The sequence below is a fragment of the Arachis ipaensis genome, chromosome B10, assembly GCF_059453495.1.
Source record: "Arachis ipaensis isolate K30076 ecotype BB chromosome B10, ASM5945349v1, whole genome shotgun sequence".
In the NCBI taxonomy this organism is placed as follows: Eukaryota; Viridiplantae; Streptophyta; class Magnoliopsida; order Fabales; family Fabaceae; genus Arachis; species Arachis ipaensis.
In genome coordinates, this window is record NC_142435.1 from 94,561,851 (window position 1) to 94,576,278 (window position 14,428).

The window sequence follows — 14,428 nt, forward strand, 5'->3', positions numbered from 1 at the left end:
CTTCCATTGGAAGATCCTCATCAGTTCTTAGCTGAGTTCTTGCAAATCTGTGACACTGTCAAGACCAATGAGGTTGACCCTGAAGTCTACAGACTTATGCTCTTTCCTTTTGCTGTAAGAGACAGAGCTAGGACATGGTTGGATTCACAACCTAAAGAAAGCCTAAACTCTTGGGAAAAGCTAGTCAATGCCTTCTTGGCAAAGTTCTTTCCACCTCAAAAATTGAGCAAGCTTAGAGTGGAAGTCCAAACCTTCAGACAAAAGGAAGGAGAATCCCTCTATGAAGCTTGGGAGAGATACAAACAATTGATCAGAAGGTGCCCTTCTGACATGCTTTCAGAATGGAGCATCATAGGAATCTTCTATGATGGTTTGTCTGAACTATCCAAGATGTCATTGGATAGCTCTGCTGGAGGATCTCTTCATCTGAAGAAGACGCCTGCAGAAGCTCAAGAACTCATTGAAATGGTTGTAAATAACCAATTTATGTACACTTCTGAAAGGAATCCTGTGAATAATGGGACAAATCAGAAGAAAGGAGTTCTTGAAATTGATACTCTGAATGCCATATTGGCTCAGAATAAAATATTAACCCAACAAGTCAATATGATTTCTCAGAGTCTGTCTGGAATACAAGCTGCACCAGGCAGTACTAAGGAAGCTTCCTCTGAAGAAGAAGCTTATGATCCTGAGAACCCAGCAATGGAAGAGGTGAATTACATGGGAGAACCCTACGGAAACACCTATAATCTTTCATGGAGAAATCATCCAAATCTCTCATGGAAGGATCAACAGAGACCTCAACAAAGTGTCAACAACAATAATGGTGGAAGAAACAGGTTTAGCAATAGCAAGCCTTTTCCATCATCTTCTCAGCAACAGACAGAGAATTCTAAGCAGAGCCCCTCTGACTTAGCAACCATTGTCTCTGATCTAATCAAAACCACTCAAAGTTTCATGACTGAAACAAGGTCCTCCATTAGAAATTTGGAGGCACAATTGGGTCAGCTGAGTAAGAAAATTACTAAACTCCCTCCTAGCACTCTCCCTAGCAATACAAAAGAGAATCCAAAAAGAGAGTGCAAGGCCATAACCACATCTCACATGGCCGAACATGGAGAGGAGGAAGAGGCAGTGATTCCCACTAAGGAAAACCTCAATGGACGCCCACTGACCTCCATGGAGTTCCCTAATGCAGAACCATGGGAATCTGAGGCTCATTCTGAGACCATAGAGATTCCATTGAATTTACTTCTGCCTTTCATAAGCTCTGATGAGTATTCTTCCTCTGAAGAGGATGAAGATGTCACTGAAGAGCAAGTTGCTAAGTACCTGGGAGCAATCATGAAGCTAAATGCCAAGTTATTTGGTAATGAGACTTAGGAGAATGAACCTCCATTGCTCATCAAAGAGCTGGATGACTTGACTAGGCAGAGATTACCTCAAAAGAGACAGGACCCTGGAAAGTTCTCAATCCCTTATACCATAGGCACCATGACCTTTGAGAAGGCTCTGTGTGACCTAGGGTCAAGCATAAACCTTATGCATCTCTCTGTAATGGAGAAGCTAGGGATCATTAAGGTACAAGCTATAAGAATCTCACTAGAGATGGCAGACAATTCAAAGAAACAGGCTTATGGACTTGTAGAGGATGTCTTGGTAAAGGTTGAAGACCATTACATCCCTGCTGATTTCATAATCCTAGAAACTGGGAAGTGTATGGATGAATCCATCATCCTTGGCAGACCCTTCCTAGCCACAGCAAATGCTGTGATTGATGTTGACAGAGGAGAATTGATCATTCAAGTGAATGAAGACTCCCTTGTGTTTAAAGCTCAAGGATATCCCTCTGTAACCATGGAGAGGAAGCATGAAGAGCTTCTCTCAATACAGAGTCAAACAGAGCCCCCACAGTCAAACTCTAAGTTTGGTGTTGGGAGGCCACAACCAAACTCTAAGTTTGGTGTTAAACCCCCACATTCAAACTCTAAGTTTGGTGTTGGGGGGTTCCAATATTGCTCTGAACATTTATGAGGCTCCATGAGAGCCACTGTCAAGCTATTGACATTAAAGAAGCGCTTGTTAGGAGGCAACCCAATTTTTACTTATCTATGTTAAATTTCTATTTTCTTTTGTTATTTTATATTTTCTGTAGGTTGATGATCATGTGAAGTCACAAAAATAATTGAAAAAGCAAAAACAGAAGGAAAAATAGAATGAAAAATAGAACACCCTGGAGGAGACAGTTACTGGCGTTTAAACGCCAGTAAAGGTAGCAGAATGGACGTTAAACGCCCAGTCTGGCACCATTCTGTGCGTTTAACGCCAGAAATGGGCACCAGACTGGCGTTTAACGCCAGGAATGGGCAAGAAGCTGGCGTTAAATGCCAGAAATGGGCAGCAGCCTGGCGTTTAACGCCAGGATTGGCAGAAAGGGGCATTTTGCACGCCACTTGGTGCAGGGATGAGATATCCTTGACACCTCAGGATCTGTGGACCCCACAGGATCCCCACTTACCCCACCACTCTCTCTCTTCTTCACCTATTCACCAATCACCTCATTACCTCTTCTCCAAACACCCCTCACCTATCAAATCCCACCATTCTCTTCACCACTCACATCCATCCTTCATAAAACCCCACCTACCTCACCATTCAAATTCAACCCACTTTCCCTCCCAAACCCACCCTCTATGGCAGAACATACACACCCCTCTCACCCCTATATAAACCCATCTTCACTCCTTCATTTTCACACAACCTAAACACCACTTCTCCCCCTTGGCCGAAACACAAAGCCCCCTCCATCTCCTCTATTTCTTCTTCTTCTACTCTCTTCTTTCTTATTTTGCTCGAGGACGAGCAACCTTCTAAGTTTGGTGTGGTAAAAGCTAAAGCTTTTTGTTTTTTCATAACCATTTATGGCACCAAAGGCCGGAGAAACCTCTAGAAAGAGGAAAGGGAAGGCAAAAGCTTCCACCTCCAAGTCATGGGAGATGGAGAGATTCCTCTCAAGGGTGCATCAAGACCACTTCTATGAAGTTGTGGCCAAGAAGAAGGTGATCCCCGAGGTCCCTTTTAAGCTCAAAAAGGGCGAATATCCGGAGATCCGACATGAGATCCGAAGCTACTATAGACCGGGCTATCATGATACAAAGCATCATGATTGGAGAGGAAGTGGAAGTTCATGAGGTTATATCCCAAGAACTCTACAAGGTAGCGGACAAGTCCTCTCCTTTGGCAAGGTTAGCCTTCCCTCATCTCATTTGTCACCTTTGCAATTCGGTTGGAATTGACATAGAGGGAGACATTCTCATTGATGAGGACAAACCCATCACTAGGAAAAGGATGGAAAAAACAAGAGAACCTCATCAAGAGCATGATGAAATTCCTCATCATGAAATTCCTGAGATACCTCAAGGGATGCATCTTCCTCCACAAAACTATTGGGAGCAAATCAACACCTCCCTAGGAGAATTAAGTTCCAACATGGGACAACTAAGGGTGGAGCACCAAGAGCATTCCATCCTCCTCCATGAAATTAGAGAAGATCAAAGAACCATGAGAGAGGAGCAACAAAGGCAAGGAAGAGACATTGAGGAGCTCAAGCACTCCATAAGATCTTCAAGAGGAAGAACAAGCCGCCATCACTAAGGTGGACCCGTTCTTTAACTTCCTTGTTCTTTATTTTCGTGTTTTTCGAAAATTATGCTTTATGTTTATCTATGTTTGTGTCTTTATTACATGATCATTAGTGTCTATGACTTAAAGCTATGAAAATGAATCCATTACCTTTCTTAAATGAAAAATGTTTTTAATTGAAAAAGAAAAAGAAGTGCATGAATTTCAAATTTTAAAACAGTTTAATTATCTTGATGTGGTGGCAATACTATTGTTTTTCTGAATGAATGCTTGAACAGTGCATATTTTTGAATTTGATTATTTATGAATATTAAAATTGTTGGCTGTTGAAAGAATGAAAGGAAAAGGAGAAATGTTATCTGATGATCTGAAAAATCATAAAATTGATTCTTGAAGCAAGAAAAAGCAGTGAAAAGCTTGCAAAAAAAAAGATAGAGAAAGAAAAAGAAGAAAAGCAAGCAGAAAAGGCCAATACCACTTTAAACCAAAAGGCAAGGGTGATAAAAAGGATCCAAGGCTTTGAGCATCAGTGAATAGGAGGGCCCACAGGAATAAAATCCTGGCCTAAGCGGCTAAACCAAGCTGTCCCTAACCATGTGCTTGTGGTGTGAAGGTGTCAAGTGAAAACTTGAGACTGAGCGGTTAAAGTCGAGGTCCAAAGCAAAAAGAAGAGTATGCTTAAGAACCCTAGACACCTCTAATTGGGGACTTTAGCAAAGCTGAGTCACAATCTGAAAAGGTTCACCCAGTTATGTGTCTGTGGCATTTATGTATCCGGTGGTAATACTGGAAAACAAAGTGCTTAGGGCCACGACCAAGACTCATAAAGTAGTTGTGTTCAAGAATCAACATACTTAACTAGGAGAATCAATAACACTATTTGGATTCTGAGTTCCTATAGATTCCAATCATTCTGAACTTCAAACGATAAAGTGAGATGCCAAAACTGTTCAGAGGCAAAAAGCTAAAAGCCCCGCTCATCTAATTAATACCGATCTTCATAGATGTTTTTGGAATTCATTGTATATTCTCTTCTTTTTATCCTATTTGATTTTCAGTTGCTTGGGGACAAGGAACAATTTAAGTTTGGTGTTGTGATGAGCGGATAACTTATACGCTTTTTGGCATTGTTTTTAGTATGTTTTTAGTATATTTTAATTAGTTTTTATTATATTTTTATTAGTTTTTATTTAAAAATCATATTTCTGGACTTTACTATGAGTTTGTGTATTTTTCTGTGATTTCAAGTATTTTCTGGCTGAAATTGAGGGACCTGAGCAAAAAATCTGATTCAGAAGTTGAAAAAGGACTGTAGATGCTGTTGGATTCTGACCTCCCTGCACTCAAAGTGGATTTTCTGGAGCTACAGAAGCCCAATTGGAGCGTTCTTAATTGCGTTGGAAAGTAGACATCCTGGGCTTTTCAGCAATATATAATAGTCCATACTTTACCCAAGATTTAATGGCCTAAATAGGCGTTCCAAGTCAGCCCAAGAATTCTGGCGTTTAACTCCAAAACTGGCACAAAAGCTGGAGTTAAACGCCCAAACTGGCACAAAAGCTGGCGTTTAACTCCAAGAAAAGTCTCTACACATGGAAGCTTCAATGCTCATCCCAAGCACACACCAAGTGGGCCCGGAAGAAGATTTCTCCATTAATTACTCATTTCTGTAACTCTAGGCTACTAGTTCTCTATAAATATGACCTTTTGCTATTGTATTTTCATACTTTTGACAAATCTTGGGACGTTTTTCCTTAGACCTTTGAGGCTGGCCATTCGGCCATGCTTACACTATTTGTTCTTATGTATTTTCAACAGTGGAGTTTCTACACACCATAGATTAAGGTGTGGAGCTCTGCTGTTCTTCATGAATTAATACAAAGTATTATTGTTTTTCTATTCAACTCAAGTCTATTTCTTCTCCAAGATATTCATTTGTTCTTCAACTTGATGAATGTGATGATCTGTGACACTCATTATCATTCTCACCTATGAACATGTGCCTGACAACCACCTCTGTTCTACTAGCAATGGCTTGAATGCGTATCTCTTGGGTTTCTAATCTAAGATTGGAACCTTCGTGGTATAGGCTAGAATTAATGGCGGCCATTCCTGAGATCCGAAAAGTCTAAACCTTGTCTGTGGTATTCCGAGTAGGATCTGGGAAGGGATGACTGTGACGAGCTTCAAACTCGCGATTGTGGGGCGTGTGACAGACGCAAAAGGATCAATGGATCCTATTCCGACATGATTGAGAACCGACAGCTGATTAGCCGATGTTGTGACAGAGCATCAGGACCATTTTCACTGAGAGGACGGGATATAGCCATTGACAATGGTGATGCCCAACATAAAGCTTGCCATGGAAAGGAGTATGAATAATTGGAAGAAGACAATAGGAAAGCAGAGGTTCAAGGGGAACAAAGCATCTTCATACGCTTATCTGAAATCCACCAATGAATTACATAAGTATCTCTATCTTTATTTTATGTTTATTTTCATCACCTTAAACTCCATAACCATTTGAATCCGCCTGACTGAGATTTACAAGATGACCATAGCTTGCTTCAAGCCGACAATCTCCGTGGGATTGACCCTTACTCACGTAAGGTTTATTACTTGGACGACCCAGTGCACTTGCTGGTTAGTTGTGCGGAATTGTGACAAAGTGTGATTCACGTTTGAGAGCTCCAAGTCCTTAGGTGCCATTGTTGATGATCAGAATTTCACGCACCAGTGGTGTAGTATTTTCTGACTGCATGTGTGATTTAGGAGCATGTGTGAGTATAATGCCTTTGTCTATATATGGTATTTTGAGGCTCCCTCCCTTAAAAAGGTCGGCAGCTCATTTTGTGTTAGCAGATAAAAGCATTATTACAGTGGCTGGAGTTGTTGAAGATGTATTAGTGGGCATTAAGGGGCTCATATTTTCCATTGATTTTTATATCCTGGAGATGCCCCAAAATGACTCAGAGAAGCCATCATCAATCCTACTCGGAAGACCATTCCTGAAGACCTCGAAGTTCAAATTAGATGTTTTTTCAGGAACATACTCTTTTGAAATAGATGGCCGAGTAGTAATCTTCAATCTGAATAGAGTTATGAAGCATCCGCCGGAGGATCATTCTATCCTCCAGTGTGACATCATAAATGAAACTGTGGCTGAAGTTCACCAGGAGGAATTTGAAGAGAAGTACATAGGACAAGGTCCAAGTGTGGGGACATTCTCAGAGGACAATGACAGTGCTTTACCATTGTTACCAGCTCCAGACAACCCAAAGCCTGACCATGATCAGAAGTTAGAATTAAAACCCCTTCCTCCACACCTCAAATATGCTTACCTTGAAGACGAGCAGAAGTTTCCAGTTATCATTGCAAGGGAACTCACTTCTCAACAGGAAGAGCAGTTACTTAGTATGCTGAGGAGGCACAAGAAGGCAATTGGTTAGAGTTTGGCAGACATAGTAGGCATCAACCCTCAAGTCTGTGAGCATAGCATATTTTTAGAAGAGGGAGCAAGACGAACCCCACTATCTTAGACGTTGTCAAGAAGGAAGTGACCAGACTACTGGAGGCAGATATCATCTACCCCATTTCAGACAGTGAATGGGTAAGCCCAGTACAAGTGGTGCCCAAGAAGTCTGGAGTCACTACAGTAAAGAATGAGCATGGAGATCTCATGGCAACCAGAGTTCAAAACGCCTGGAGGGTCTGCATTGACTACAGACGCCTCAACCAGGCCACTCGTAAGGATCACTATCCTCTTCCATTCATTGATCAAATGCTGGATCGTCTGTCAGGTAAATCACATTTTTGTTTTTTAGATGGTTGCACAGGTTATTTCTAGATTCATATAACTCCTGAGGATCAGGAAAAGACCACTTTTACATGTCCTTTTGGGACTTATGCTTACAAGAGAATGCCCTTTGGCTTGTGCAATGCACCAGCTACTTTCCAAAGGTGCATGATGAGTCTTTTCTCTGATCTTATTGAGGACTGTATGGAAGTTTTTATGGATGATTTTAGTGTATATGGCGATTCCTTTAGCCTTTGCTTAGATGGATTATCTAGAGTATTAGATAGATGTGTCAATACAAACCTTGTATTAAATTTTGAAAAATATCACTTTATGGTAAAACAAGATATTGTACTAGGACATGTTGTGTCTAATACTGGCATTTCTATAGATCCAGCAAAGGTGGATGTTATTTCTAGTTTATCTTACCCCTCTTCTGTGAGGGAAGTCTGTTCGTTCCTTGGCCATGCAGTTTTTTACAGGAGATTCATTAAGGACTTCAGTAAGGTAGCACTTCCCTTATCCAGACTACTGCAGAAGGATATTGAGTTCGAGTTCAGTGAGGATTGCAAACAAGTGTTTGATAAGCTGAAGACCGCCCTGACTCAAGCTCCAATTGTGAGAGGACCAGACCGGAGCCAGCCATTTGGAATAATGTGCGACGCCTCCAACCATGCAGTAGGAGCAGCACTGGCTCAGCGTGAAGGTAAGGACCCCTTTGTTATTGCTTATGTGTCTAAAACTTTAGATGCCGCTCAGTCCAATTACACTACTATTGAGAAAGATCTTCTTGCTATTGTTTTTGCTCTGGATAAATTCCGAGCCTATTTACTTGGTACGAAGGTAGTAGTGTACTCAGACCACGCAACTCTAAAGTATCTATTAGCTAAAAAGGATTCCAAACCAAGGCTTATACGTTGGAAACTACTATTACAAGAATTTAATTTGGAAATTAAGGATAGGAGTGGTAACTAGAATTTAGTGGCAGACCACTTGAGTCGCCTTGAGCACATTACAGATGACCCCACTCCTATAGCTAATAATTTCCCATTTGATAACCTGCAAGCAGTATCTGAGGTAGTCCCTTGGTATGCACCTGTAGCTAATTATCTAGTTAGCCGCACCTTTCTTCCAAACTTTTCTAAGCATCAAAGAGACAAGCTGAAAAGCGAGTCTATATATTATATATGGGATGACCCATATTTATGGAGATGTGGCGCTGACCAGATAATTAGATGGTGTATGCCTCAATCAAAATTCCAGTCCATCTTAGAGGCCTATCACTCATCTGAGAGTGGAGGACATTTTGGCCCTCAAAGAACAGCTAGAAAAATCTTAGACTGTGGATTCTGGTGGCCTACTCTTTTTAGAGACACTGCTGAATTTTGTAGATCTTGTTTCCCATGCCAAAAATTTGGTAATATATCCAAGAGGGATGAGATGCCTCAACAAATTATGCTTTTCTGTGAAATTTTTTATGTTTGGGGCATTGACTTCATGGGTCCATTTCCAAATATGGTTATTTTTATATATTGTTAGCTGTGGATTATATTTCCAAATGGGTGGAAGCAATTCCTACCCGCACTGATGATGCTAACACTGTTGTTTCCTTTGTGAGAAACCACATTATTTGTCGCTTTGGATCACCACGAGCAATCGTGAGCGATCAAGGCACCCATTTTTGTAACAGGAGACTAACAGGATTAATGAAGAAGCATGGGATAATTCATAAGGTTGCAACAGCCTACCATCCTTAGACTAATAGACAAGCCGAGGTGTCAAACAGAGATATAAAGCGTATCTTACAGAAGATAGTCAAACCTCATAGAAGAGACTGGAGCACCAGGCTACAAGATGCACTCTAGGCATACAGAACAGCATACAAAACACCCATTGGGATGAGTCTTTTCCGCTTAGTTTATGAAAAAGCTTGTCATCTCCCTGTTGAAGTAGAGCACAAAGCCTTTTGGACAGTAAAAGAGTGCAACATGGGAATTGAGAAAGCCGGAGCTGAAAGGAAGTTGCAACTGCAAGAACTGGAAAGCCTTCGCCTAGAAGCTTATGAGAACTCAAGACTATACAAGGAGAAGATGAAGGCTGTACATGATCAGCACATCAAGAGAAAAGAGTTCCAACTTGGGGATTTAGTCCTCCTTTACAAAACTCGACTGAGGCTCATGCCAGGCAAGTTAAGATCAAGATGGGAAGGTCCATACAGAGTCGAGAAGGCCGAACCGTACGGAGTTTTTCACCTAAGTCATCCTTCATGCTCTGAACTTATCAAAGTTAATGGACAACGTTTAAAGCTGTACCATGGAGAGAGGATGAAGAAAAACAAGGAGCTCGAGATCTTCCTCTTGGAAGATCCCCACATAGCCGAAGACTGAGCTAGTGGAGCGTCCAACTTACGGACGTTAAAGCAAAGTGCTAGGTGGGAGACAACCCACCATGGTATGATCGTTCTTTTCTTTATTCTTAGTTTTCCTATTCAATAACTCTTCTCTTTATTAGTACATTTCGTGCATCTGCATTTACATACTTTTATTTTTTAAAAAAAAAATTTCACGCGACGCGTCCGCGTCGTAGGTGATTGGAGAAAATAATAAAACGAACAGAGAGTCACGCAAGAGCGTGGTTGGAGGTGTGCCCGTGGCACAAATCGCCCCACACGACCGTGTCGACGTGTTCGCATCGGGTGGGAACATTGGCCTCCCACGCGACCGCGTCACTCACGCAGCTGCGTGCCCTGGAATTCGACGTGAAAAGGGTGCACGACCGAAAGTTGTGCTAGAGTGGTGCTGGATTGGCGCTGAACGCACAATTCTTCCCACGCGGACGCATGGCTCACGCGTCCGTGTCATATCCTTCTAATGGCCACTCACGCGATCGCATGCCCCACGCGATCGCGTCACCCAACATTTGGCGTAATAAGAGTTTGAACAGAGAGTTGTGCAAGTGCGAGACTGTCCTCGCGCCAGTAGCATAAAATGGGTCACGCGACCGCATGACCGACGCGACCGCGTCAATTAGTATAAGTGCAAGTCGCGCGACCGCGTGCCCCACGCAACCGCGTCGCTTGCGCCGCACAGCTTCCCTGGTTTGCCAATTATCTTATCTTTCTTTTCCCCAAATCCTATTTTCTCTTTTCCCTCCTTATTTCTTCCTTTTTCCTTCTTCCTTCTTTCTCACTTTCTACTCTCTCTCTCTCTCTCACCCCCATTAACAAGGTTTTCTTTTCTTCTTCCCCCCTTACTTTTCTATTATTCTTCTTATTTTTATATGTTATCTTCTTTTCTTTTCTTTTTACTTTCATTATCCATATTTTCTTTTTCTTTCTTTTTCCTTTTTACTTGGTGTTGAAAATTTATTTGAGTCATTATTTCTCATTAGATGCTTGTGGATTGTTGTAAAATTGTTTGGCAATTATATATTACCTTTTTAAAGGGTTGCTTGCATGTTCACTTTAATACTTTCTATACCTTATTTACCATGCATGCTATGTGTTTGTGAAAAAGCCCATATGGCATCATGCATTTTTCTACATTATTCTATTCTACTACTCAATGCTTGCTTTTCACAAATTCTCTTTACTATTATATTAATTAAATTTAATTGTCAATACAAACGTGATGGCTAGTTTGTTAAGAGTGATAACACATTCAACTAATTAAATGCTTGATCTATGCTACTCATGCCTTTGCCTGCATGCCAATAAACCCCTTGCATTTAATTATCCTCCAATGCACTTGCTATATTTCCATTGATGAACTTTTCGCATGTAGTCATGACCATGTGTTAACAACATCCTCTTTACCGTGCATTGCTTATCACTTATACAACCCTCTTCCTTGCTCTATCTCTTTGAATTTACGTTACTTTCTTTTTTTCCCTTTTCAGGATGGCCACCAAGAAAGGAAAAGAGAAAGCTACTCCCAAACCACCAGCAAGAAGAGGAACAAAAAGAGCATTAGTGGCAGAGCCCTCTTCAACTGCGGTTAAACCCTCAACAAAAAGAATTAAGAGGATTATAAAGGTTGATGATAAAGAAAAAGCCTTCCCAGCAAAGGACACTGCGCGATTTCCCAATCGCTACTGTGAGCAGATGTTCCCCATCCTGGCAGAAAGGAGTTACAACAACGAATACCTTCTTCTCCTCCCAAACTATATTGCTACCTTTGTTGAGCCGCAAATTGCACAAAGACAATGGGGTTTCCTACAGAGACAGCAGAGGCAGGTCAATCTTTCTTGGGTAGTCGAGTTCTACTCCAACTTCCACCTGCCAACCCTGCAGTCTATCTTTGTCCGTCAGAAGCAAGTCCCATTACAGAAGAGGCCATTCAAAAAGCTCTAGGTCTTCCCCCTGTTCCAGAAGGATTGGACGCCTTTCAAGAAGCCGCACTCAAGCGCCAGATGTACCAATTTGACTGGGACGCCAAAGCCATGCTCCCACGGGATGATCAGTATGTCCCTAACGGGAAATACATCAAACCTCCACCAGCCGCCACAAGCCATCCTACTGAACCGGTTGAAGATATTCCTTCTTCAACACCACAAGCACCTACAACAGACCAATTGCTCCATCAGATACTCGAAAGGTTAGATCGGCAGGAATACAAAGCTAAGATGAGAGAGAGCCGTAAAAAGCGCCGATTCACATACCTCAAGGAGCTGATTATGTGAAAATTCAAGGACTCAGACACCTCGGACTCTACTTCCTTTACCAGCACAGGAAGCCATGATGGTCCCGACTGTGGAGATACTGCTACCAGCCCACCTTTATTTCTGACAAATGGCACCGAGGACGGTGCAAAGCCTTAAGTGTGGGGAGGTCAGTCAGTATCTGACTTCCGAAGGTAATTTCTCTTCCCTAAACACCAATAAATTAGGATATTTAGTTAGTTTTTCTTTTGTAGAATAGGATAAATTGCATAGTAATAGGTTAGTTGCATGCATGTTCTACTTGATTGAAAAGACAATAAGTTTTCCTCTAAGACCCTATTTTCGGAACAAAATTTCACTAACTTTAATTAAAACTCTTATGTTAAATTTGCTTGAAGTTGTATTTGGAACATGATTTTTGAGCTAAAAGAACACACAACCTGTGAGATTTGAGCCTTTATGCATGGTTACATTATTTAACCATAATTATTTTATTCTTGTGTGTTTACTTCTCTATGATTGTAATCTATATTTTGTTCCATCCTATATGTCCAATGTTTATTATATTTATATGTTTGCATATGATTGAGGCCATTAATTGTTTAGCTCAATTATCTAAAGTTATAAAGAATATATATAGGTTATGTTAAAGCTTGGGTTAATTAAAGATTCAGTTTATAAGCTTACTTAGCCACATATGTATCCTTACCATTACCTTGACCCCATTACAACCTTGAAAAGACCTCATGATGTTTGCATTGGTATATTAAATGTTGTTGATTGGTTAGGAGTAGAGAATGATAGAGTGATTTCCCTATACACTAGAGAGATTAGAGCGTACATACATCATCAGTGAGGGTTCAATGCTTAAAATTCTATATTCCCTGCTTTCATGAGCTACCTTCTTGCATTTTTATCTGTTCTTACTGTATAAGAATTGAATTAGTGGAATCTGATTTGTAATTGTTTTGAAGAGCTTATTTACTATTGATCAAGTGGACAAGAATCATATAGTTGCATTCACATATATAGGTTACATTGCATTGCATGAGTTTTACATGTTCCTACTCATTTATTTTATCTCCTTCAACTAAGCATGAGGACATGCTAATGTTTAAGTGTTGGGAGGTTGATAAACCACTATTTTATGGTTTATAATGTGTTTAATTGTGTGGTTTTATCATGATCTTTACCCACTTATTCATATGATTAGTATGCATTTATATTTCCTTCCTAAAATTATTACATGATTGAAAACTTACTTCCTAGAGACTTTTAATTATGTATTTTAATTCTCCTTTATTCCATTCGATGCCGTGATCTGTGTGTTAAGTGTTTCAGGCTTTATAGGGCATGAATGAGTTGGAGATTGGAAAGGAAGCTTGCAAAAATGGAAGGAACACAAGAAATTGAGGAGGTGACCAGCGAGAAGTGACGCGGCCGCATGGCTCACGCGACCGCGCGAAAGAGAGGAAATCGCAGTGACGCGGCCGCATGGTTCATGCGACCGCGCGGATTGGAATAGCACAAGTGATGCGGAGGCGTGGACAACGCGCTCGCGTGGCAGGGCAAAAGGCCGAATGACGCGGCCGCATGAATGACGCGATCGCGTTACGTGCGCGATCTGCATAATCTGCAGAATTCGCTGGGGGCGATTTTGGGCCCTGTTTTGACCCAGTTTTCGGCCCAGAAAAGCAGACTAGAGCCAGAGAACATGCAGAGAGCGAGAACAACATTCATTCTACACAATTTTTAGTTTTTAGATCTAGTTTTACTCCTCCTCTAGGTTTTCTCTGTACACATTCATAGTTCTTAGGATTTTATTTCTATTGCTTTTTGCATTGGGATATTGAGAAGAGTTATTACCTCATCAAGACTTCGTCATTCTAGTTCGTTTTCTTTACTTGGCTCTTAGTCTTCCATGTCCTTTAATTTACTCAATTTTACTATTGAATTATTTTTAGAATTTATTAATACAAGAATTACTTTTATTTTTAATTGATTTCTTTGATTTTTATTTATCATGTCTTTCTTTAATTCCCTTTCCTATGTTATGAATTCTACATTCACAATGAGCGAGTAGTTCCCCAACTTGATGGAGAGTTGATTGAAAGGAACCCTTGAGTCGGAATGCTCAAAAAGAAAAATTGTAATTGGGTTTATTGTTGGATTGCCCTCTAGTCACTGACACCAATCCCTTTTAATTGAGTGGGTTGGAACTTGTGAATAGAAGTAGCATTCCAACTTGTTTGACTTTTTCTTACCTAGTAAGGGATAACTAAACAGGACAACCTTCAATTGTCAATTAATCTTGAGAGTACTTCAACAAGA

At 40.8% G+C, this 14,428-nt stretch overlaps 1 non-coding gene across 1 annotated transcript; it reads right to left on the minus strand.

Moving 5' to 3' along the window:
• Positions 1-228: 228 nt before the first annotated feature.
• LOC148580924 (small nucleolar RNA R71) lies at positions 229-336 on the minus strand. The gene has a single exon (XR_015898669.1). It is a non-coding gene; the product is annotated as a small nucleolar RNA R71 (small nucleolar RNA).
• Between the last annotated feature and the right edge of the window lie 14,092 nt (positions 337-14,428).